This window comes from Alligator sinensis, unplaced genomic scaffold (genome assembly GCF_000455745.1).
Source record: "Alligator sinensis unplaced genomic scaffold, ASM45574v1 scaffold340_1, whole genome shotgun sequence".
NCBI classification, from domain to species: domain Eukaryota; kingdom Metazoa; phylum Chordata; order Crocodylia; family Alligatoridae; genus Alligator; species Alligator sinensis.
In genome coordinates, this window is record NW_005842004.1 from 2093207 (window position 1) to 2116358 (window position 23152).

Here is a 23152-nt window from a genome sequence, read left to right on the forward strand (position 1 = left end):
GCCGCGCAAGTGAGTCGGGCTCCTCCGGTGGGGTTAACTCCTTCCCCCCCTGCCTGCGAGTCAGCCTGGCTGCCGCGCGTCACGTGCCCGCCGCCTGAGGCAGCGACCGGAGCGAGGGGAGGGGAAAAAATAGAAAGAGGAGGAAAAAAAAAAAAGAAAGAAAGAAAAAAAAAGAAAAAGCGCCTCATTCCTTCCTCCACCGCCATACTGTATTTTGTAGTAACTCATTTTTATTCCTCCCTTTTACTCCCGCTCGGTGAGTACCTTTCCGCCGGCATTCTTGTCCTCCCTTTTTTCCTTTTTTTTATTTTTTTTTTGTCCCGGGTTTTTTTTTTTCTTCCTTTTTTATTTTTGCTTCTTTTTTTTCTTCTTCTTCTTCTTCTTCTTCTTCTTCTTCTTCCTCTTTGATTATTGTTTCCAGGGATTTGATCCTTTTTTTGGTTTTCCTGAGGGCAAGTTTTTTGGGTTTTTTTTTTTTTTCCCTAGCATGCGATGGGGGACTAAACTGTGAGCAGACGGTGCTGCCGGGGCTGGGAGTCGGCGGGGATGGCAGGGGCCTGATCCTGGCCGGGAGGACGAGCCCGATAACGATAAGCGAGACGACTCGCCAGTCCAGAGACGGGCTCTGTCTCTAGCCAGACCTTTCTCATCTCTCTCTCTTTCTCTCTCTGTCTGTATGCAACTGGTTTTGTGGTGCACGGTATAACCTAGAAAGCATTGCTTTTTTTTCAAACAAAAAAAGAGCAAAAACAAAAGGCATGTGTCTTATAACTCCCCTTTTTATTTTTTTGCAGAGGATTTTTTTTTTTAAATCCCTGATGGGATTTGAAATTTTGGTGTTGTTTTTCATCTTCTTGGGGTTTTACTAATATTGTTTGGTGTGTTTTTTTTTTTTTTTTTTTTTTTTTCGGTGGGGAATTGCAAATGCGTTTTACAAGCCGTGTTTACCAAGAGTTTGTGATCTTGCAAAAAAAAAAAAAAAAAAATTCACCGGGTGCAAGATGCTCGTTTTGTTGCTTTTTGCTGTGGTTTCCCCCTTTTGCCCCTCGGTGCAGTCAGCAACGTTTTCCCCCCCCCCCCCCCCTTCTTCTTCTGCTTTTGATGCCCGTTTATAACGTGAAACTTTTCTTGCAGCTCGTGGCAGTTGATCCTTTTTAAATACTTTTTTTTTCCTCCTCCTTAAAACCAACCGAAAGAGAGAGAGAGAAAAAAAATCCAAGCCAATGATGGTTTACTTTTGCACATTTGACTTCTTCATTCTTTTACCTGCGTAATCTTATAATGCTTGTGATTGCCATGATGATGATGCTGGTGCTAGATAGATACATATATACCAATAAATACATTTTCAAATGGTGGCAGTGGAAGGTTTTCCTGGAGAATGAAGTGCGGTTTGGTTTCCTTGTCAACGGAAGATGAAGTGAACAACTGAGCATCTCCCCAGTGCAGGTACTTCATCTCCTTGGAGGCGTTTCCACTCTTTGAAAATTATATTACGAGATTTTTTTGTAATATATATATATATATATATATCTCAATCTCTCCGGATTCGCAGCTAAAGGTATTCCCGCAGTAAAAGGAAGATGAAACTAAATCCGTGTCTGCCGCCTGATCGCGTGGATGCTTGCAAAATATTGCACTGATTGAGCTCAGGTCGGTTGAAGCTGCCAGTGGTGGTTTCTCTACTGTACTGTATAGCAGGGTGGCTGGGGGGGCCACGACCCGCAATGAAACCTGGTGGTGAGAGGGGACACTTCGAGGGCTTAAAAATAAGAGGAGTGGATTGCGAGTAAGAAATATGATGTGTGTGGGGGTGTAGAAAATGCCCACTACAAAGTCTTAGGTGGCTGGGAGAGAAGCAGCAGAGCAGGAGCCCTGCGAGAGGCTGGCTCATTGCCAGACATACTCCATATCCTGAAGGAGATTTCCAACTTCTGTTCCTCCTATTCAGGAATGAACAAGGCAGCAGATCGGCTCTTGTCAGGCTTGGCTCATTGGGATGGAGATTAATTAGGAGCCGCTCTTTGTTTTCAGGTGTTTCGTTTTGTTTGGATGATTATTAATGTTACTTGCCTGCCAGGGATGGGAAACGGTGACTTCGCGTGACGGTCACTGAGAGTTCAGAATTGGGGAAGAAACTGTTACTTCCCATTAAGAGCATGTAACTGCTTTGCAGTGCCTAAGACGCTCCCTGATTTAGAGGCAGGGTATTGGATCACTAAAATACGATTTGGAGAGATTTTTCCAACTGAGGTGTGTGGTGATTTCCCTCTTCCCTCCCAAGGAAGTGATTTGTTAAAGTTGAAGTACTGATTGTTTCAATCTGCAGTGTTCTCTGTGTTTACTTTTATGCTGATGGGACTGTTTAAAGCATTTGTGTGTAGACAATTTTCAGAGATTTATAACACCCTTCTAAAAATATACTCTGCATTCAGCCATAACAAGGAAACTATCTTCTGAGAAACAGTTTACCTCCCTCCCTCCCCAGATGTAAGCTAACCTTTTGTCAGTTTTGAATTGATGGGAATACAGGGGCATTTGGAAGCTAAAGGCTTCAGATACTGTATTCTTCTAACTACTTTGCTCTTTGAAATTGGGAAGTTTGTATACCAAGTGTGATGCAGAGTCATTTTGCTGAGTATGTGGAGCAACAAAGTCCACTGACCTCGGCTATCTCTGTAGAAATGTAGTGATTATACAGGGATGGTATCCTTTTTCTACAAAAGTGTAATAAACATACTTAGTAAAAAGATGTATTTTGCATGCATGGCATCTGCATTGACATGATGGACTACCTTTGACAATATATTGAGCTAATAATCCATGTTTCAAGAAGCCACTATCTAGATATTTATCTGATAGATGATGAGTTCTTTGGAGTACTTACAATCTGTTGGTGCAATAATCCACATTTAAGAAGTTTCAGACTGCTTATATTTTCATAATGGAGATGGAGAGAAATACATGAATATAAATAGTGATCAGAATGCTATCTTCTGTTGCTTCCTTTTCTTTTTAAATTACAGGGTTTTTTTTCTTGAAACTAAGGAGAGTGGACAGTTAGCCAGGCATTTTTAGTATTGTGTAGATGTTTAAACAAATACATTAGGCAAGCAGTTTCCAGCTGACTTCCCTTTGGTCCATGGCTTGCCTTGCCTTTTTTCAGTGTTGCAGGTGTGTTGTATGAGTAATTTGGATAGTAGATAGTTGCTGACTCTAAGCCAAATCTTGCTCACTTTATCTTGGCTTGAAGTCCAAGATAATAAGTGTTAGACTTGCACTACTCTTGGGCACCTTTTTATACGTTCATGAGTCAGGAGTTTATATGTACATTTATATGAACTTTTCCATGTGTACAAGTTGGGGTTAAATTATTTTGCATATACAGCTTGACTGTTTCCAAGGCAGCCTATGTGTTTTTAAAAATTTGGGCCACCAGGCCTTATTTTATAAGGAGAACACTATTTAACTCTCTACATCCTGCAGTGTCTTGATAGGATTTGAGTTACGAAAGGTTTGTCAGCTTCAATGTGGAATTTCCAAGCATGTACTGCTTTACGTCATAAATGACATTTTTTGAAATCACATTTGAAAAGCCAGAAGCTTTGTCCACAAGTAGGGGTTGCCTTATTGTGGGTTTTAGGATAATGAATTATATAAGTATTACACTGGAAATGACTAAAATGCCTACCTGCTGAATTGGGGTATTATTTTTACTACAGCATTTGCTGCATTCTGTATGTATAAAAAAAGAAAACCACTGAGTGGGAAATCATTGTATTTCTGTAGTAAATTTTACTTTTGTTAATGATAAGTGTCCAGATTTTAATAGTGCCTTTATATTTTAAAGTCTTCTTCTGATCAAGAGAAGTGAGCAAGTTAATATGCTTGTACAGAGATCTCTAAACTGAAAGCCCTGGCAAGTAACTGTTTTTCCATTAAATATTCAGTCCTTGCTAACAGTTGGATGAAAGTCTGACAAATGAGTGGCCTGACTACAAGGTACTAAATGCCCTCACTCAAAAAAAAGTTGTAAACAAGCAAGACACAGGATATTAAGCACCCTAGTGTCCCCAAAGAGATGATGAAAGGGACTCTCAGCCTTTTCTGATATAAGAACTCAGGATTGGAAAGGACCTCAAAGGTCATCAGATCTAGTCCCCTGCTACACCATGCCATATAATTCTGTTAAAAAATCCATCAGTCTCCACCTTAAAATTGTTTGCCCTTACTGTTTATGTTGGAAAATTGTTCCTGAATCTCCTGCCTCTGGTGGCTAGAAACCTTTTACTAATTTCCAGCCAATTTTTTTTATCCTGGCCAGTTATGCCCATTTGTTCTTGTGTCAACATTATACTTATAGTCTGTTCTCCCTCCCCAGTCTTTGTCCCACTGATGCATTTCTAGAAAACAATCATATCCCTTCACAGCCTTAATTTTGATAGGCAAGATACATCACTTGCCTGGCCAGTACAGTGTAGAGAAGCCATCCAGACAAGCTAGCTTGGTACCGGACAGATGCATTCAGGCGGCTCTCCTTCTAGGGTAATTAACCATTTTTCCTAGTTGCAAAGATGGTCATATTTTTTTTAACTCAGACTGGATTTGATATCACTATATGGCACTACACTGTTTACCATAGACAAACGCTTAGTTGTTTTGCATGAGAGGCTCTCTGTTCTGCTGATAATCACACTGACTCTTCTTTAGATCTTTTCTAGTTTGAATTAATCTTTCTTGAACAGATGCTCTCTTATAAATATATTTGGGAACAAACACAAAGGGGGAGGGAGCCCTCTTTTACACTAAATGGTAACATCCCAAGTGGGAGTTTTTTCCCCTGTAAATCTCTAAGATTCTCTAGCCAGCCCTTCTTTGTCATACAAACTAGCCATGGCCACTGGGCTGCTGACAGACGTGGAAAAAAAATCACTTTACTGGAAGAAGCAGCACATTAGTTCAATGGTGCTCTTCAGCATCTGTATAGATCAGGTGCTTCAGCTGGGCTTTTTGGTGCTTTTATCTAAAGCTGATTCAATCAACTACTGGCTATTAGCCAGTACATGTTAATAGTGTCCTTCTGATTAGAATCAATGTGAAAGTTTGTTACAGTATATTTGAGAACTTTTTTTTTCTAATTTAGGGTTTTCTCCCAAGGTGCTTATTTTCTAGCTTTTCATTCTTTTAAAGCATTACCCTAAAACCAGTACATTGTATCAGCCATTAACAGTGTCCTTCTGCCTCAAAGCAAAATGTCTTCCATTTTATTCAGTCCTACATTCTAAAAGTTCACAAAGTGAAGAGAATAAGGCTATTTAAATTGTGTCTGACTTAAGGGACCTAATTCAGCCCTCATATGCATTGGCCTCAATAGGAGATGTACTTCTCTGCCCAGGGATACAGCTGATTCCTTTATGTTTTTAATGACTGTTGATATTTCTGAAACTAGGCTGAAAATCGCCTATTTCTTGATGGAAAACTATGATGCATGTGACCCTGGCAATATAGGAGCCTAATGGAATACAGAAACAGCTTCTATCTTGATTTAACCTAGTTCTAACTGGTAAAAGAAAACAAAACATACAATCATGAACATTATGGCAGAAACTTGTTCAGTGCTGACATTCTTTTACTAATTTTGCACAACCACTAAAGTAAGCTAGTTGCCTTGGTTTAGGATCACTGTTTTGTTCTTTTAGTTGTTAGTCTGTAGGCAATGTAAAGAACATTCTTTTTCAATGTGTCCAGAGAGAGACCAAAAAATGACAACAATGAGATCTTAGAATATATTCACTGTGATAAATGCTTATTGCTATACAACACTTCTTCCTGCTGAGGCAGAATTAAATGAGCTTAGTTTATCTATGAGAAAGTTCAGCACCACCGTTTTGTGCATGGAAGGACTTGTGGAAGAAGTAGCATCTACAGTGGGAAATTTTTAAAATCAGTGAGAATTTACCAAAGAAATCAAAAGCATCAGAGGAAAAAGAGGAGCAAGAATGGTGAAAGGTTGAGACGGAGCTATTTTATAGACTTTAGTCTTGGGATGGCTACCATCTTTATAAAAGACCTGAGTAAAGGATGGACATTCCTTGTTTACTGCTTAGTGAATCTGTAAATAGCTAATTGCTCAGAACAGGACTGCCCTTATCCTGCAGCTGTTCAATTCACATGAGTAGCATTTGCATGAGTAGCAGGCAAGTAGTGAATTGTGTTACTGGAGTACATAAAGTTACTCACATGTGGTTTTTTTGCAAGATTGAACAATAGATAAGGTAATATTGCACACTACAGGTACTGGAAAACATTTATTGTATGAGACATCAAAATATAAGTTGATATTATAGTTAGTTTCTAAATAGAGTTGCTCTGCTTGATATTATTTGTTTATTGGCCACAGCTTTTCTAGAATTGTTTGCTTGCTTTTTGCCTGGCAAGATCATTAATGCTACTTTCTCTTTTGTTGAACACGGCCTAAATTCAATTATTTTTTAACAGATGTACCATTTTGACAAATCTAATTATTTTTAGTCTAGAAACAGTTCTAGTATTATTTCAAATTTGTCTACCTTTTTTTTAATATTTCCTCATACCTTAATACAAAGGGTCATTGTATTTCATCATGACTTTCTTTCTTTTCAAAAATGTCACTTCAGTTTCAATAATGTCCTTAAACTTTTGGAAGCACACAGACATTGATCTGGGTCAGTTTTCTGAGAAGCTTTATTTTTACACAATTGCATGTGTTTTCCTGGCTATATAAATCATCTGCCAACAATTAAAACAAATAACTAACGTGATCCTTCATTTACTAAGCAAATTTCAGGTCGGTAGATAAGAATGAGTTTTTTGTTATCACTGATAGTATGGTACAGTAACATATATATACATATCAGGTGAACTGATTTCAGTCTGATTTGGAACTAATATTAAAATAACACTCAGCTACTTTGTCAACATTTTTGCTGCTAGAGACTGGCAATATTTATCAAATGTACTGAGACATCTGGACCAACATGAACCATTTGCAAACAGAAGACACTGAGGGTCAGATATCCTATACCAGTGGTCTGTTAGATATTTCAGTGGACCTACATGCTTAAGTGTGATTCTGTTTTACTTGAGTCCAGCAAAACAATTAATGCAAAATCTAAGTGAGTTTGACTCCTCACTATGTTTTTGTGACTCAGTCTTTATAGTAAGATGATGTGTTACAAAAGTAGATGTATTACTGGATTTTTAGGACTTAATCAGAGTGGCATAGAATTGCACTTACGTACCTAAGTCCACTTAGGTGCCTAATAGGCAGAATAAAAATTGGCCCCAGATGACAAAGGCAAGTGGAAAAACTGTACAGCCTTTAGTCCATGTGGTTTCATCGAGTGATAGAAACTTCTGTTACCTACAGCAAGCCATCTTCTGTTACCTAGCCTCCATCTTTGGAACATGCAGAGATCTGTGGGAAGTATGGAATAGACCTTAGGTTGCCAAAGAAGTTCAGGTCATTCCAATAGAAAGCCTCTTTGGCTGTTTTGCATTTTAGACCCATCATAATAATAGCTTGGCTTTCTACATTACCTGCTTTAAGAACCATTCTGTCTTTGCACTTCAGTGCCTAGCACAGGAGGCTCTGACCTGGTTGAAATCTAAGGGTTACTATGATAAAAGTTATAATTTCTATTCTGACTTGGCCACAAATCTTGCTGCTAAGGGATTTAAAGGGGTGGAGGTAGAACTCATACCAGTTAATGCTGACAGAGGCCTCATCATGAGGATGATAGTATATGAAGTAGCTACCATTCCCCAGGCTCTTTTCTCTAACTATCCAGACATGACCATTTCCCCAGTCTGTGGAGGCCTGGTTAAGCTATTTTTACATTGATGGACTTTTCCAGATGGTGGGGGGGACTGCTGTCACTCATTTCTACTTCCACTGAATTTTACTCAGAAGTAAGGGATGAGTCAGTGCAGTGATCTCAGTACAGCTGACACTTTGCATTAGCAAAAGTGAGGTCCTCAGAGAAAAATGGTCACAGCTCTTGGCAAGCAACAGATGAAAAAAAGGCAGCGTAGGCTGTTGCTACTATCTGAGGATTAAGGAACAATACCATATCCAATGTGACCTTGATACTAATGACCAGTCTGGTGAAAGGCAAGCCCCAATGTGCAAACATATTATATACCAACATTTTTCATATAGTTGAATTATTCTGTTAGATTTATCGACATCTCTATTAGTGGAGGCCCTGAGCTTGAATTGTGTGTGGGGTCAATATAAAGAAAATAATTGGGCAAAATCAAATATTAGTGGGAATTACTAAAGCAAGTCTGAATTTTGTCTGTAGAGTGGGTATATCATCTCATTGACACCTGAGGCAAAAATGTGTGTCAAGTTTCTGCTAGGAGCTTCACATAGATATTCAATTTCAGATGTATTAAATGAAAGAGAAAACTTGCAAACTCCCAAAAGATAGCAGCGTTATGCTTTGCAGATATCCAGTGCACAGTATATGGTATTTTTATGTTGCTTTAAAGTGTTTAGATTTACACAAATGATTTGGTGAATACCATTATGATCCTTTTTAAGTGCATGATTTGATATAGCGCTCTTTAGTGCTTACAGTTTTAAATTGGTTGTACCAATGCATACTAAATGCTCTTTTTTTCTTAGCTATAGCAATGAACTAAATCTAGAACAAAATTGAGTTAGATAAAGCTGTTTCTAAAAGACTTGGCAGTCACACAGGGCCTGATCCAAAGATACACTGAGCACTAGCATCCCTCATTAAACTTAATGAGAGTTGGGGTTATACATTGTCTCTTGAGATGAAGGAATTGATATATATTGGTGGTTCTAAACCTTCTTTTGACTCAAGGCACCCCTCATTAGACTCAAGGCACCCCTTGGAAAAGGCTAGCTCTTTGCTTTCACTCATTTTTGACTACAGAAAAATAACAGAGACATTCATTTTTCTGTTACAAAAAACTCAGAAAAACCACAACAGGGCAGAATTATTTTAACACCGTGGATTCCCATTTGAAAATCTGGGATTATCTCATGAATCGTAACACCTAATTTTTAACAGTGCATGGCACCCTGCGGCACCCTTGAAATTATCTCAAGCAACCCAGGATGCCATAGCACCCTGGTTGAGAATTACTGTTATATAGTAATTGGAGCATGATGCCTGCCCCATACCCTCTCTGTAATATAAAATTCAGTGGTAATATTGAACAAGTATTTTTGTCTGAAATGTAAGGTTTCTGAAAATGTTCTTTGCCAACAGTCACCGTAGATGCTGTGTACTACTATAGAGTTACCCTGTATGTACAACTAAAAATAAAATCTATGTAGGAAACTATGAAAGGCTACCTTGTATTATGTTTTAGTTGCCCTCAGATATGTCATCCTTACAGGCCCTATTTCTCATAGATCTTGTGGGAAACATTAAGATTCAGTCCTACATTTAGAATATTACTAGTTAAGCCAATTTTCCTCCATTGTCTAAATTGGATAAAATTAGTTCTGCCTCTTAACATGGTGGGGAAGGAAAGAGGAATAATTCTTACTATTGATTATGTTTTCCTTTTGCATGCAAAACTCCTGATTCAGTGTGAGTTCTGTAGATGTGATGGTTGAAAATTGGCTCTATGGAGGATAGTGCCCCATGATTGCATGCATATGAAGCTTATAAACAAAAGAAGTTACATGCAATGAAAAAAAGGCTTTATCATTTTTTAATGTTACCTTGTTTTTTCATGGGGGGGATAATTTTTCAGGTAACTGGAGGCTGCTGCTATTATTTTTTTAAAGTAGTGCACCTACCCCATTTTCAGAATAGCACAGTGATCTAACTTGTCAGGATTTGGATCCCAGTTTTCTGGGTAAAGTACAAAAAATATATGATATGGAGGTATGAAGATATGTAGTATAAGCATAGCCCTATTAAAAAAGCAGTAAGGGGTGCTGGTAAAAAAATAAAAAAAAAATAAAAAGAAAAATTGCAAAACCTTTTAATTGAGAATATTTTTTTTGACAATTTAAAATTCCACTTTCAATGTCTTTTCTGCAAAATGTAATTACTTAAATATTTTGATTGAAAACTGCAGTGTGTTCCACACCCATTAGCGTATGTCAGAGGCTTTATAGTGTGGATATAGAGGGTCTGCTAGCATGGAACTTACTTCAGAGACCTGGGAAAATAAGTGAAGTGCAATGATTATGAGGAGATGATTCATGCATATACAGTTTGCATACTCAAATATTCATTCACAATTTTTTTGTATTGTACTTATGAGTAGACCAAGTAAGTGCCAATAATACCCATATACTTCTCAGTGGTGTCCTTAATCCTTATTATTTTTAATATATTTGTTAAAATGTTTATAGTGATTGCAGCAGAGATGGGTTTTAGGAGAGATTTGAATGAGAACAGGCATTACAAGTTTTAGGTGTATAAGGCCATAGTAAACAGTGTGAATTGGTATGTCTGAAGCTTGATGTATCCAATATTTGAAAATATACATGGAAGGTGTTCATGTGCGCACGCGCACACACGTTTTCTGTACGAGAGGCCAGTAAGAGAGGCCTGAGTTCTGTAAGAGAGGCCATCCATAGATAGACAGACAGATGAAAAGTTATCAGAACTGAATTTTTACTCCCTCACACTAGATAATTTTATAGGTGTGTTTGAAATATCATAGACTCAGTAAATAAGTATAAATCAGGTCCTAGAAAAATATTGCTTACTAATATCATTTGGCTCAGAGGGTAGCAATGGCTCAATGTCTGGTTAGTAGCCAGTATCAAATGGAGTGCCCCAGGGATCGGTACTGGGTCTGGTTTTGTTCAATGTCTTCATCAATGACCTGGAAGCTGGCATAGAGTGCACCCTCAAAATGTTTGCAGATGACACCAAGCTGGGAGGAGTAGTAGATATGCTGGAGGGTAGGGCTAGGATTCAGAGTGACCTAGACAAACTGGAGGATTGGGCCAAAAGAAATTTAATGAAGTTCAACAAGGACAAGTGCAAAGTCCTGCAGTTAGGACAGAACAATCCAATGCACCAGTACAGGCTCAGGGCTGACTGGCTGGGTAGCAGCTCTGCAGAAAAGGACCTGGGGGTTACAGTAGACAATAAGTTGAATATGAGCCAGCACTGTGCCCTTGTTGCAAAGAAGACTAATGGTATACTTGGCTGCATTAAAAGGAGTGTTTCTAACAGGTCAAGGAAGTGATTATTCCCTTCTATTCAGCACTGGTGAGGCCACATCTGGAGTACTGTGTTCAAATTTGGGTCACCCACTACAGAAAGGATGTGGATAAATTGTAGAGAGTCCAGTGAAGAGCAACAAAAATGGTGAGGGGACTGAGGCACATGACTTGAGAGGACAGGCTGAGGGAACTTGGCTTATCTAGTCTAGAGAAGAAAAAACTGAAAGGGGCTTCAATAACCTTCAACTACCTGATGGGTGGTTCAGAAGAGGATGGAGCTAGACTGTTCTCAGTGGTGGCAGATGACAAAACAAGGAGCAATGTCTCAAGTTGCAGCAAGGGAAGTTTAGGTTAGAAATTAGGAAGAATTTTCTCACAAGGAGGAAACACTGGAACAGGTTACCTAGAGAGGTGGTGGAATCTCCATCCTTGGAGGTTTTTAAGACCCAGCTAGACAAAGCTTTGGCTTGGATGATCTAGTTGGGGCTGGGCCTGTTTTGAGCAAGGGCTTGGACTAGATGACCTCCTGAGGTCCTTCCAACCCTTATTTTCTATGATTCTGTGATCTCCAAGTCCATTGTTAAGTGTTTGATTTCCGTCGGTGCCCAATGGGGTATCATGGATATGCTTTTGGCATGATACAGTGGCATTGACATTAGTGCCTTGTATAATTTGATGTTATCATCGATTTCAGTACTATATGAATTAAATCAATTGCCGATAGTTGAAAGAACAGATAAACAGTAAAATGACATGTGACGAATAATACACTCTTGTAACTCAGATTAGAAACAATCCTGTTTGACTGTTGCTATACGGGTGTTTGCAAAATTCAGTGTAAGATTTTGGACAAAGAAGATATATAGCTATGTTTACAGAGAGCTTTATATATTGGCTGTTTGCAAATTTTTGTACGGTACCTGGACTAGTCACATTTTTCAACTGACAGGACAGTGTAATTTTACACTATACCAAAAGCAGAATCCAAGCTAATAAAATGCGTAATGCAGTATGATATGAATGAGCACAAAACAAGATCTGGTGTGTGTTCATTCCCAAAATAGCATTGTGTTACTCATATCATAAAAACATGATACAAGCAATGTGCTCTAACAGCCACATTAAAGTAGCCTGCATTGAGTCAGAAATCTGATTGAATAATAAGAACTGAGATACGTGGGATGGAGCTCATAGTACAAAAACTTTCAAATAATCATTTCATAAGTACAATGATACGCTCCAGGGAGTCTAGTTAAGATGTCATGTGCACAATTACTCTACCACTTGGTCTTCCTGTTTATTCTTCACAGTGTACCTATATTTATATCATAAGATTTTGTTCTGCTCCACCAAACTATTTCATTTGAACACCTTTCACATAAAATAGATTGACAGTAATGACGTTGTTAGTGGATTTCATAAAAACTGTGGCTCTTCTCCTTTTTTGAGTTAGTATGCATACATATATTGATGCACTCGTATTATATAGATAACTATTATCAAATATCATGCTTTAGTCACAAGTAGAGTGTGTGGCATTGGAATATAAGGAACAAATGATAGAATAAATTAACAGTATATATGTCTCAGGACTGTTAACTGAGCCACAACATAAAATATGAACCAAATTCTACCATAAGGTGCTAGAAGACCTTGATTCTGCCATCTGCTTTGCGTGAACAGATAGCAGGCTGCAAGTGGATGCAGGGATATGCAAAAAGACGTGTTGGATAAGGAGCTAAGGTTGTGATTCAGGAGGTGAGCTAATACACTGTCCTGATATAGGATACGATCATCATTCAGAGATTAAGCTAGCAAGCTTGGGATGGCACACCAGAATAGAAATTTTAAAATGGGTTCAGAAATTCCTGATCAAAAATAGTAATAAATCTTGTAAATATAAATCATAACTGGAGAGATTCAGGAGGAAGTATTTTTCACTGCCTAGCCTTATAGCATTAAAATCCAATAGAGAGAGACATTTATCAAAAAGACAAATATTATAAAAATGTTGGTTTTTATTTGACTAGATTTCTGAACCCATTTTATCTTTTCTTTGTAATTTTTTTTTTTATTTCAGACTTGCTGGACCTTCCCTCCTGCTCTGGACCTCTCCCCTGGCGTCGACACAACTCAGAAGGATGAAAGAAAAAGAAGCAATAGGAGAGGGATGGAAGAGGGGAGAGGAGTAAAAGGAGGAGGAGGGCAGCAATTGAAATGGAGAAAAATTCAGCAGCGTTTCAGTTAAGGCGCCAAATAATAGAATATTTATAAGTTCCCCTCCTACTGACCTTTTCTTCTTTTCAGTATCCTGTCTCTCCAGCATCTTAGCCTTGGTGGCTTTTATCAGCAATTTAGCCACACCTGTCTTACTGTTGATTTTTATTTCTTCCAATAAACAGAGCACAAATGAAACAAAAAAAGGGAATCAAATAAGAAACCATTAAAAAAAATCACAAACAAACACCTTTTTACACACTTAGTGGGGGTTTTTTTAAATGTGATAGTGTTACTCTGGTGAATATGGAAGTCTAATACCCTTGCATATGTAGTATCACAGTAGAAAAGGCAGCGTTCAATTGCTTTAAGGGTTGGGCTCTGGGAACCATTTTTTTTACATGGCCCTCAGTCTCAGTTTGTTCTTTATCTGGTTTCAGGAGCATTTTTATATCAGTCCCCCCACCTCCCCACCACCACCTTATTTTTACTGCAGCATCCATGGCGTGTCTGTGTTAAATTAATCTCATTTTTGCAGTTTATCATCTTGTTTACTGCTTAATAGTATGCATAGCCCCATGAAAAACAAAGGGACAAATAGTAGTAAGTATTAAGACTGGCACAGGGATCAATATTTGTACTTTACTGTTCAGGGACATCCTCCCCATTACTCTAAGGCAGCCATCAGGTCTGTCCCAACTTGGACCACAGCTTAAAGGGCCTATGTAGGCCTTTACAGTAGTACAGAATTGCTGGAGTGAGAAGGCTCCACAGGAATATCTTCTTTCATGCTAGCATGCTGTTTCATCCACAGGTCTATTCCCACCACAAATGCCTCCTGCCTAAACAAAATACCAGTGGAGCCAGAACTTGAAATCATGGATTTTTGAAAAGGGGTATTTCCTGGGTGAAGGTTTACATTTGTCCGGTAACCCCTCAGTACCAGTCTGCCTACTGGAACATGGAGCCAGCCCACAAACAACTCACAGTAGCATTTTTGTAAGAATTTTATACTGGAAGTACTCACAAGTCCTGCTGTTATATTTGAAAGAAAACCTAAACTTGGTTGTGACTGAAGTTGGGATTGTTGAAATCCAGCCTAATGGATGTTGGTGGAACAGGTCCAGAGCAGCGTGGTGAGGTCTGAAAACCTAAAGGAATCCTTTGTACCTTAATATAGATTTTTTTAATAGTGACATGTAAAAATTCCCTGAAATTTCTGTTGGTGAATTGATAAATGCTATTTACACTTGGGTAAACTTGCTCTTTTTATAGTGGTTTAAGAGTTACACTGTAAGAATTGACCGTTGCCTTGTACAAGTAATATAAGCAGTTCTTTCGAAGTCAGTGACATTATTGAAGATTGCCCATATTGTAAGATGAAGAGGAATTGATCAACAACAACCAATCCAACACCATTTAAATTTAAGGGAAAGATTGCTACTGGCCTCAATGAGAGCAGTATCTGACTCTTAATGTCTATGCACAAGCAAGAGAACCATACAGAATTGTAAAATGGTACATTAGTGTGTAAGTTTCAAATTCAGAGAACACTAAGGTATGAATCTTCATTGGCTCCACCCTAACTCCCTATTCAAGTGAAATGGAAAACTTTCATTGACCTCAGTGAATGAGGTACTGTATTGCCTAAAGGAAAGTTATGTTAATGCCTTTTTCCAGCTGGTGTGCTGCAGATATGGCACCTAAACCCTTATTTGTTGGAGCTTGTCAAAAAAAAGTTTTAAAAAATAGACCTTGGGGAATATTTTCTGATTAACTACATTTTAACATCAAAATAAAAGCAACTTGATTTTCTGAAGGTCTGGTCCCTTGAGCCTTGTCTACTGAACAATGAACACTGAAGTTGTTCAGCACCTTGAATATTGAAGCAATTTCAGTGCATTTGCATTGAAAGCAGAACTGGTTCGGAGGTCACCACCAAGAATATCATGCTGTCAATCATTTTCAGTATACATATGTCAAAATAGAATCTTTGTTCTGTTACCTTCTTGTAAGGGCCCCTCACCACCTGGTGGTCATGGTGCTTTTCTTTGTACAGTGCAACACCCACCTGGTTCATATGACTAAACCACATAAGATCATTCCATGGATAATTCTTAGGGAAAGCTATGGGCATTTTATTATTGATTTCAGTAGGAACAAGATCAGGCCTCAGTTTTCCAGTATGATAGGATGTGTGTAAATTAATATATATTGCACGTACAGGATGTGTCTACACGAGACACGTTAATGCGCATTAGCCGTATTTAATGCACATTAAAAATGGTGACATTTGGCTAATCATGCCTAAATTTGATACTTGTAAATGCAGGTATCAAATTTAATTGCAGTTAGTTAAGGTGCATTAACACATGTGTAGACTTTAGTGCCGGATTTGCCCAACCAGTAGGGGCACGTAACAGAGCTGCAGGGACTTGGCACTCATTTTAATTTTAGTACCAAGTCCCTGCATGTGTGGACACCTGCCAGAAATCGCTTAATGTGCATTAGCTTAATGCACATTAAATTTAGTCGCGCTTAAATGCACATGGAGATATGCCCATACATACGCAATACTAGGTATGTCTACACGTTCATTAATGTATCTTAGATACTGCGTATTTAGTTTAGTACTTGCTTAATAAAGGACTAACTAAATGCGCAGTACCTAGAGTTACTGCCTGGTAGCATCAGCACACGGTTATTTAATGATGCTTACTGTGCATTAGCCTAATAACACTTCCCAGTAGTCTATTAGCTCAGTTTGTGCTGTGATGCACTGCTGCACAGTGTTAATAGGCTAATGCGCAGTAAGCATCTTATGTAGACACACCCACTGTGTAGTACTTTAATAGATTGCATGAAAGATATTGGTGAATCGGTAGTTTCATAAGTGGAACAAAACAAATTAGATTCAATTTAAAAAATATGTATTCTTCTGCTTCTAATGAATGACATGCTACAGATTTTGTCCAGTATGCTGGATATAGTGAACTGTAATATGTTATTTACTAATCAGTAAAAAGAGTAAAGGACAGTGATTCAAGGGCACTTAGTACAGAGTAGTTTAACATAAGAATTAATTTCCTATTCAACAAGATGCCTAATAAGCAAACCACATTCTGTTACCAAAGGAAAAATTATATCTACTAATGATCATAATAATTAACAGCATAGAATGGTATGGATATGTTAATATGCCATAAAAGGCATACATTTACATAAATAAAAATAAATGTTTTCAATGCCTAGAATAAATGAATACATTGAGAGTCTCACATGATGAATGAAATCAGAGCAATTTATTAATATATATACACATTAATTCGTATATGCATTTATTTACACACACACACACACACACACACACACACACACACTCACTGACTGCACTTACTCAAATCCAGGAGAACAGTTTTTTTCGCCAATCAATATGAGGGGGGAAAAAGCATCATCTTGGACTGGAATACTGACTCTAGGCACATGGCAGCTCCTCTCTGGCTTTGGCCCCTGCTTTGGGGCTGGATTCGGAGCTGAACTGCTGCCTGTCCTGGGCTGAAATGGCTTGTTTGGTGGGGAAGTGGGCACATGACTGGGTGGTAGCACAGGGTAGAAAGGCAGGGTATGCGGAAGGAACTGGCAGCCTGCTTGCCCCCAGCCCCCATTTGCCTTCCCCCCTGAATCCTCCCACCCCCTGCTCCCCTCTGCTGCCCTCCCTGTACTTAGTGCTTCCTGTCAGCTGCCCCCTACCCACTTACTTTCTTCCCTGGCTCCAACCTTGACCTGGTTTGATTGGGAGCCCGCTGCTGCTTCTTCCTGGCCAGGCTGGGGGCACTGCAGGTGCTTCTGACTGCCTTGAAGTTGCAATAGAGCTGCAGCAGAAGGTAAGGGGAGGGGTGTGGTAGGCATGAGAGGAGCAAAGATTAGGATGGCAGGCTGAAAAGAGGGAGCAGTGAGTGGGAGGGCATGCACAGGCATGGGGGACAAAGGGTGGGGAGCAGGCCCAGGCATGGAGGGGCAGGCAGCAGGGAGGCATGTGGTAGGGGGTACATACTGGGGAACAGGCAGCAAGGGGAAGGTACAAGGGGGACAAAGGGCAGGGGAGCAAGGGGTAGGTACCCTCATTCTTGCTACTCCTTTCCTTGCCACAGTAGCAGTGGGAGGGAAATGTAAGAGGACCTTCCACTAATTTGATTCTATATGTGGACAATTATAACATGTATAATTGTCCATGGATAGAGTAATTATTGGGGAGGGTGAATCTTAAATTCAAAGTTAACTTAGATTTTGTTAAAGACAATGTGCATGTGCATGTATTATAATATAAACTATATTTACTTGAATCTAAGACAAAGTTTTCCCCCTCTATCAGCATGGTGGAAAAGCCCCTTGTATTATATTTACATACAACATGGGGCGAGGGGGGGAACAAGTAGCTATGACAGCTCTGACTGGCCCTGAGCCCAGGTCAGGGCCAGAGTCAGACCCACAGCAGGCTCCTGACCCCCTCCTGTCAGGGGACACCTTGGCTCCAGCTTGGTCTAGTTTCCCTCTTGGGCATGGAGCGCATGAAATCTGTCCCCTGCCTGGTCACTCAACAGTATCAACACTGGCCAATCAGCAGTGTCAACACTGTTGTGTGGCCTGGCAAGGGCTGAGCTTCCACATGCTGCGCTTTGGGAGGGAACAGAGCCCGAGCAGCATCTGACAGTAGGAAGGGGCAGAGGCTGTAGGGAGTTGAGGGGGGTGGGGGCAGGTTGGTGGTGGGGTGTACAGAAAAGCTGCAGGTGGAAGAAATGGGGGAGCAGAGGGCAAGGAGGCCACCTTACCTACCTCAGCTATCTGCTCTCCCCCTCCCCCCCCGCTACTATTTTCTCTGTTGTAGCAGTGGAAAGGGACAGATTCAAGACAACCGTCCAATAATTAGATTCGATACCTGGAAAATTATAACAAATTTATACATTTTCCATATCTAGAATTTAATTATTGGGGAGTTGTCTTAAATTCAGGGTTGCCTTAGATTAATTGCACACACACACACACACACACACACACACACACTAAGCAGTTTTACATTTCATGTGTATTGTTCCTGGAAAAAATTCAGTCAAAACAATATAGACAGTTCCACTGATGAAGCTGTTGTAAATAGGCTGTGTTACCAGTGTTAAAATTTGAATTGTCCTGGTCTGTGAGAAGCTCTAGAACCTCCACAGTTTGGAGAAGGGGCCTACAATTTTGCTGGGGTTGACCTATGTATGTGGTGTATACATCTTGCCATCTCTAGGAAAATCTTTGAAAAAATTTACATGCTTAGTAGAACCTTGCTGAAGCTTCACATTTAGAATCGGAAGATTTCATTCTTATTGAGGAAGGTTTGGATCAGATTGCAGCTGGTAATGATAATGAGGATATTTAATACTATTACTACTAATAATAATAATTCAGTCTTCTATAATTCAGTCTTCTTCAATCTTCTCTTCAGATGAGAAAATTGAGGCACATATTAGGGAAGTGATTTGTCCAGGATCTAAAATAAATGTTTTAAAGTCCCATACTAAATCTTACTTCATAAAAATGTGAGTTAACATAGTAAGGCTTCTTTTTGGTATGTCGTATCAGAACATTTTTAGGCCTCATAATATTTACCTTCATTTTAAGAGAACAAATATTAATGACGGTGAACTTGTGATAAGAGGACAGGGCAATGTTGTGTAGGGACAATGTTATGTAGCAGAAGTCTGTTAGAAAAGCAGTTAGTGGGGATGAGGAGCAGCTATTTACTCATTTTAGTATCAATCAATTAACCATGTGATAGACGAGTCACAGGCCAAAATTTTATGTATAGATCAGAGATATATGTCTGCTGTAGTGTAAAGGATCAATTCAGTATAGCTTAAGAGAGTACCAGTGTTGTAAAAATCAATTTTGCAAATTTATTATGAACCTCTCAATATTTGACATTTTACAAAAAGTCTTCAGGAGCCAAAAGGTTATGGGAGAATCTCATGGATGTGCAACTGGAGAATGAATTGCAGGTTTGAATTCTTCATCCCATAGGGCAATATTATCTAAATAGTCAGAATTTTTTTATTGGTAAAATGTAACAATATATTGCATGATTTTGGCTTTGTCAATGTTACTTTGACAGGGGATGAATTTGCAGATGGAGAAGAATGCAGAATTAATTATAAGTACTTGGGGAGTTATATATGTGCATTAAGGCCGGGTTAAGGATAAATCTTTCATTTCTTAATTAAAGGAATGTTGAGCACATAAATAGAAGCTTGCTAACATTTACGAGTTTGTTTCATATCTTTTTAAAAATTAGTTTTTTTACATAACATACTGTTTCAAAATGCAGTTCCCTATTGGTGGACTTATTTATATTACTGTAACGATAGATATTTCCATATATGAAAAGTCTGCCTATTGTTGCACCATTATGCCATAAAATGTAACTATAACAATATTGTTGAGAAACACTGACAGCATGATTTAGTGGAGGAGGATACTTCTGGAAGCCAGGCATATGTGTTTTACCACTAACTTTGTTTATTGTCTCACAGCATGAGTTTAGGAGGAAGTCCTTTAATGTATCTGTGCCTCAGTTTTCCTGCATGTTACAATAGACATAATACATATTTTTCTGACAACCAAGAGTTTAAGTATATCTTTGTATGGTACTTAGGCCTTTTAAGTGGAAATACTTATATTATAATAATTAATTGTATAATGTAATTTTATATGTATTTCATTAAATGCGTAGCATTCAGTTGTTCTGATATCAGCAATAACTTATGTTTAGACAAGTATAGCTCATGATATTGTACTAGCTAACAAATGCTAAGTTTTTATTAGACCCCATTACAGCAAATTTCATCTAAGAATTTTTAATCCTTTGCAAACATTGAGTAAGCTTCACAGCTGCCCTGTCATTCTATTATTGCTGTAGCACCTAGGATCTCCAGTAATGTATCAGGACAAACACACAATGGAAAGACTGTTACAACCCTGAACAGTTTACAATCTAAGAAAAGCATATTATTCACTATAAATCTAATAATTTTACAGTATAATACATTCACACAATACAATGATTACTATTTATTTAAAATACCGCATACATAGGAATATGATTATTTAGATGTGCAGAGTGCTTACTTTATCATGGAAAGCAGGGGCCTGACTAGGAACTATAGCTGTAGTTGTCCACAAAGAACAGGAGGGTGAAGAAAGGGAACATACATCCCGGGATGCTGGAGCACTGAAATTTGGGAGATTTGTCTTTGGGGAGTGCCCACACATTCATGGAACATGAGCTGGATAACATGGATCAGAGATAAATCTGCCCTTCAGTAGTGTAACTTTAGATGCTTAAAGGGTACTTAAAACTAGTTTACACATTTTAATTTGTGGACAATCCAGGGGTTAAGATCTCCATGTGCCACCAAAAGCTAATATGTAAGATAGCCCTTAGCATTCAAAAAATAAGGTTTGTACATACAAACCTTTGTGAACTCTCCCCTCTTTTTTGCATTTGCCTAACCCCCTGCCCACTTTTTCCCTTTTTTTAAACTAGTAACTTTTCTTTCTTGATGTCTGCTTTGTATTTGATAAAAGTGTTTCATAATACTTGAACTATGGTGTCATCACTGTGTATTTATTAGCCAATCATATCTTTATTTCAGTTGGAAACCCATTTTATATGTAATTACCTTCTCTGATACGCTTGAGATAAGTTCAGCCAAAACATTTTTAAAAACAGTTTATTAATAGAATAACAACAGTGGTTTTAAAAGCAGATGGAAGAGAAACTGACATCAAAAACAAGTTAAATTATGAAATTACCATAATGAAGTCTTCAGAAAAATCCTATAGACATGTTGTAGGTAAAAATTTAAATAGACATGAAACCTATTTTGATTTTTAAGTAATGGAGTGATGTAAGGTGGAAGTAGTTATTACACATTCACTGAAAGAAGATGAGCAGAAGTTACTTTGGGGATTGAGAAATATATATCACAAGTACAGATCTTGTTAGCTTAGAAAGGGACACAATAAGTTTCTTCAGCAGCAATTAATAAACTGAAATTTATTCAGAGTATGTGGTTTTGGCATATTGTTTCAGCCATCTTAAAGTGATGTTATTACCATTGTGAAGAGCCTGAAGGCCACCGAGTAGCATTGGAAATGGATGTGAATCAACAATGTGGAATATGATTTGAATTTGTCCACGAGAGTATTTGTTGTCATTGGGAAAGACCCATTGGTATAGGTTTGAGGCACAGTGACCCTGTCCAGGGTAACCTGGAATGTAAATTAATAATACAAAAATATTTCTGATTTGTTTAATGTAATATTAAGTCTTTTTTATATGAAAAGATAACAGTTTTTAGAGACAGATCTGAAATGGAACTTCTGAATGCCCAAATACCAGTAAGTGTATATATTGTAGTTATGGGCAATTGTTTACACTTGAGAGTTAAAACACAAATATTTGTTATTCAGGTGTCATTGTGAACATGTATTCTCAGAAGGGCATGGTAAAACATGGTATATTTGGCTTAAGAATGTCTTATTTAGATGTATTTAAATAGTTATGTATTTTAGATATCTAGCAACATCGATATAGATTAATGTAGATAAATAGTTAGTCATAGATGTAGATTCATGAAGATAGAGAGGTAGAGATAGATGGATGGATGCCAACTTTCCTCTGAAGGTTTCTGCATATAATATGTGGGATCCTTTATAAATACCAGTATATGATCTTATAAATATGTAAGTCACGTTTGTTACAGGAATGTTGCAGTAACCATTGAACAGTTTTCATTGTAACTCCCAAGATTCATTGTAAAACCATTACTTTATTTATGATATGTTCCATGATGAATGTCATCCTGGAGATGATTGTCTTGGAAAATTTTAGGGTGGGGGGATAGTTCAGTTGTTATTTAGACAAGGAGTGAAAATGGATTGATTTTTGTCTATTATTTAACATAACAAAAAAACCAAACTATATAAAAATATATTTTTTTAACTAGACAATTAGCCACTGAGGCTTGTACAGTTACATCAGGCAGTGAAATTGACCTTATAGGGTAATGCTTGTTATTGTTCCAAAGAGAAGGGGTTTCCCCATACAACAGTGGTTTGTATTGAAACGTATCTAGTTGAGCTCTTGTACAAAAAAGATTCTGAGGGTTCCGATTCGATTCAAAGAGATTAAAGGGTCCTCTGATTCAATTCAGATTCAGAGATTTGGCCACTGAATTGGGCCGAATCCCCACCAAATCAAATGAGGAACTAAAGCTTTGAATAGCCTTAGTAGACAGTGCAGGCTTTAAGACAGTCTTTTATACACCATGAAAAGGCTACAGAGGCTATGCTTAGAAATATGACTGATGTGCTTAAGCACTAGCTAACTACAGTACCACTTTGGTTATGTAAGTTCAAACTCAACCCTCTCCTTCCACTGCTAGTGTCTGCTTTGTCTGCTTCTGGATATTCTGTAAGCAACAACATCCTGGGAGTAGGGGGCCACAACAGTCCTGGGAGTAGGGGGGAGGCACGTGCACCCTCAGGAGGCCTCAAGTTCCTCTACACCAATGCTCGTAGTATGGGCAGCAAGCAGGAGGAACTGTGCCTCTTGATTGTGAGTAAGAATCCAGACTTAGTAGGGCTCACAGAAACCTGGTGGGACCTTACCCACGACTG

The 23152-nt window shown here is 38.5% G+C and overlaps 1 long non-coding RNA gene across 3 annotated transcripts; it reads left to right on the forward strand.

Moving 5' to 3' along the window:
- The first annotated feature begins 6 nt into the window (after positions 1-6).
- On the forward strand, positions 7-20184 carry LOC102380985. 3 transcript variants are annotated; one of them, XR_003093592.1, is made up of 5 exons: positions 7-256; positions 1363-1449; positions 1556-1653; positions 13296-13458; positions 14247-20184. It is a non-coding gene; the product is annotated as an uncharacterized LOC102380985 (long non-coding RNA). The 3 variants fall into 3 exon arrangements; XR_323603.3 differs by lacking the exon at positions 1556-1653; XR_323602.2 differs by lacking the exons at positions 1363-1449; positions 1556-1653.
- The last annotated feature ends 2968 nt before the right edge of the window (positions 20185-23152 follow it).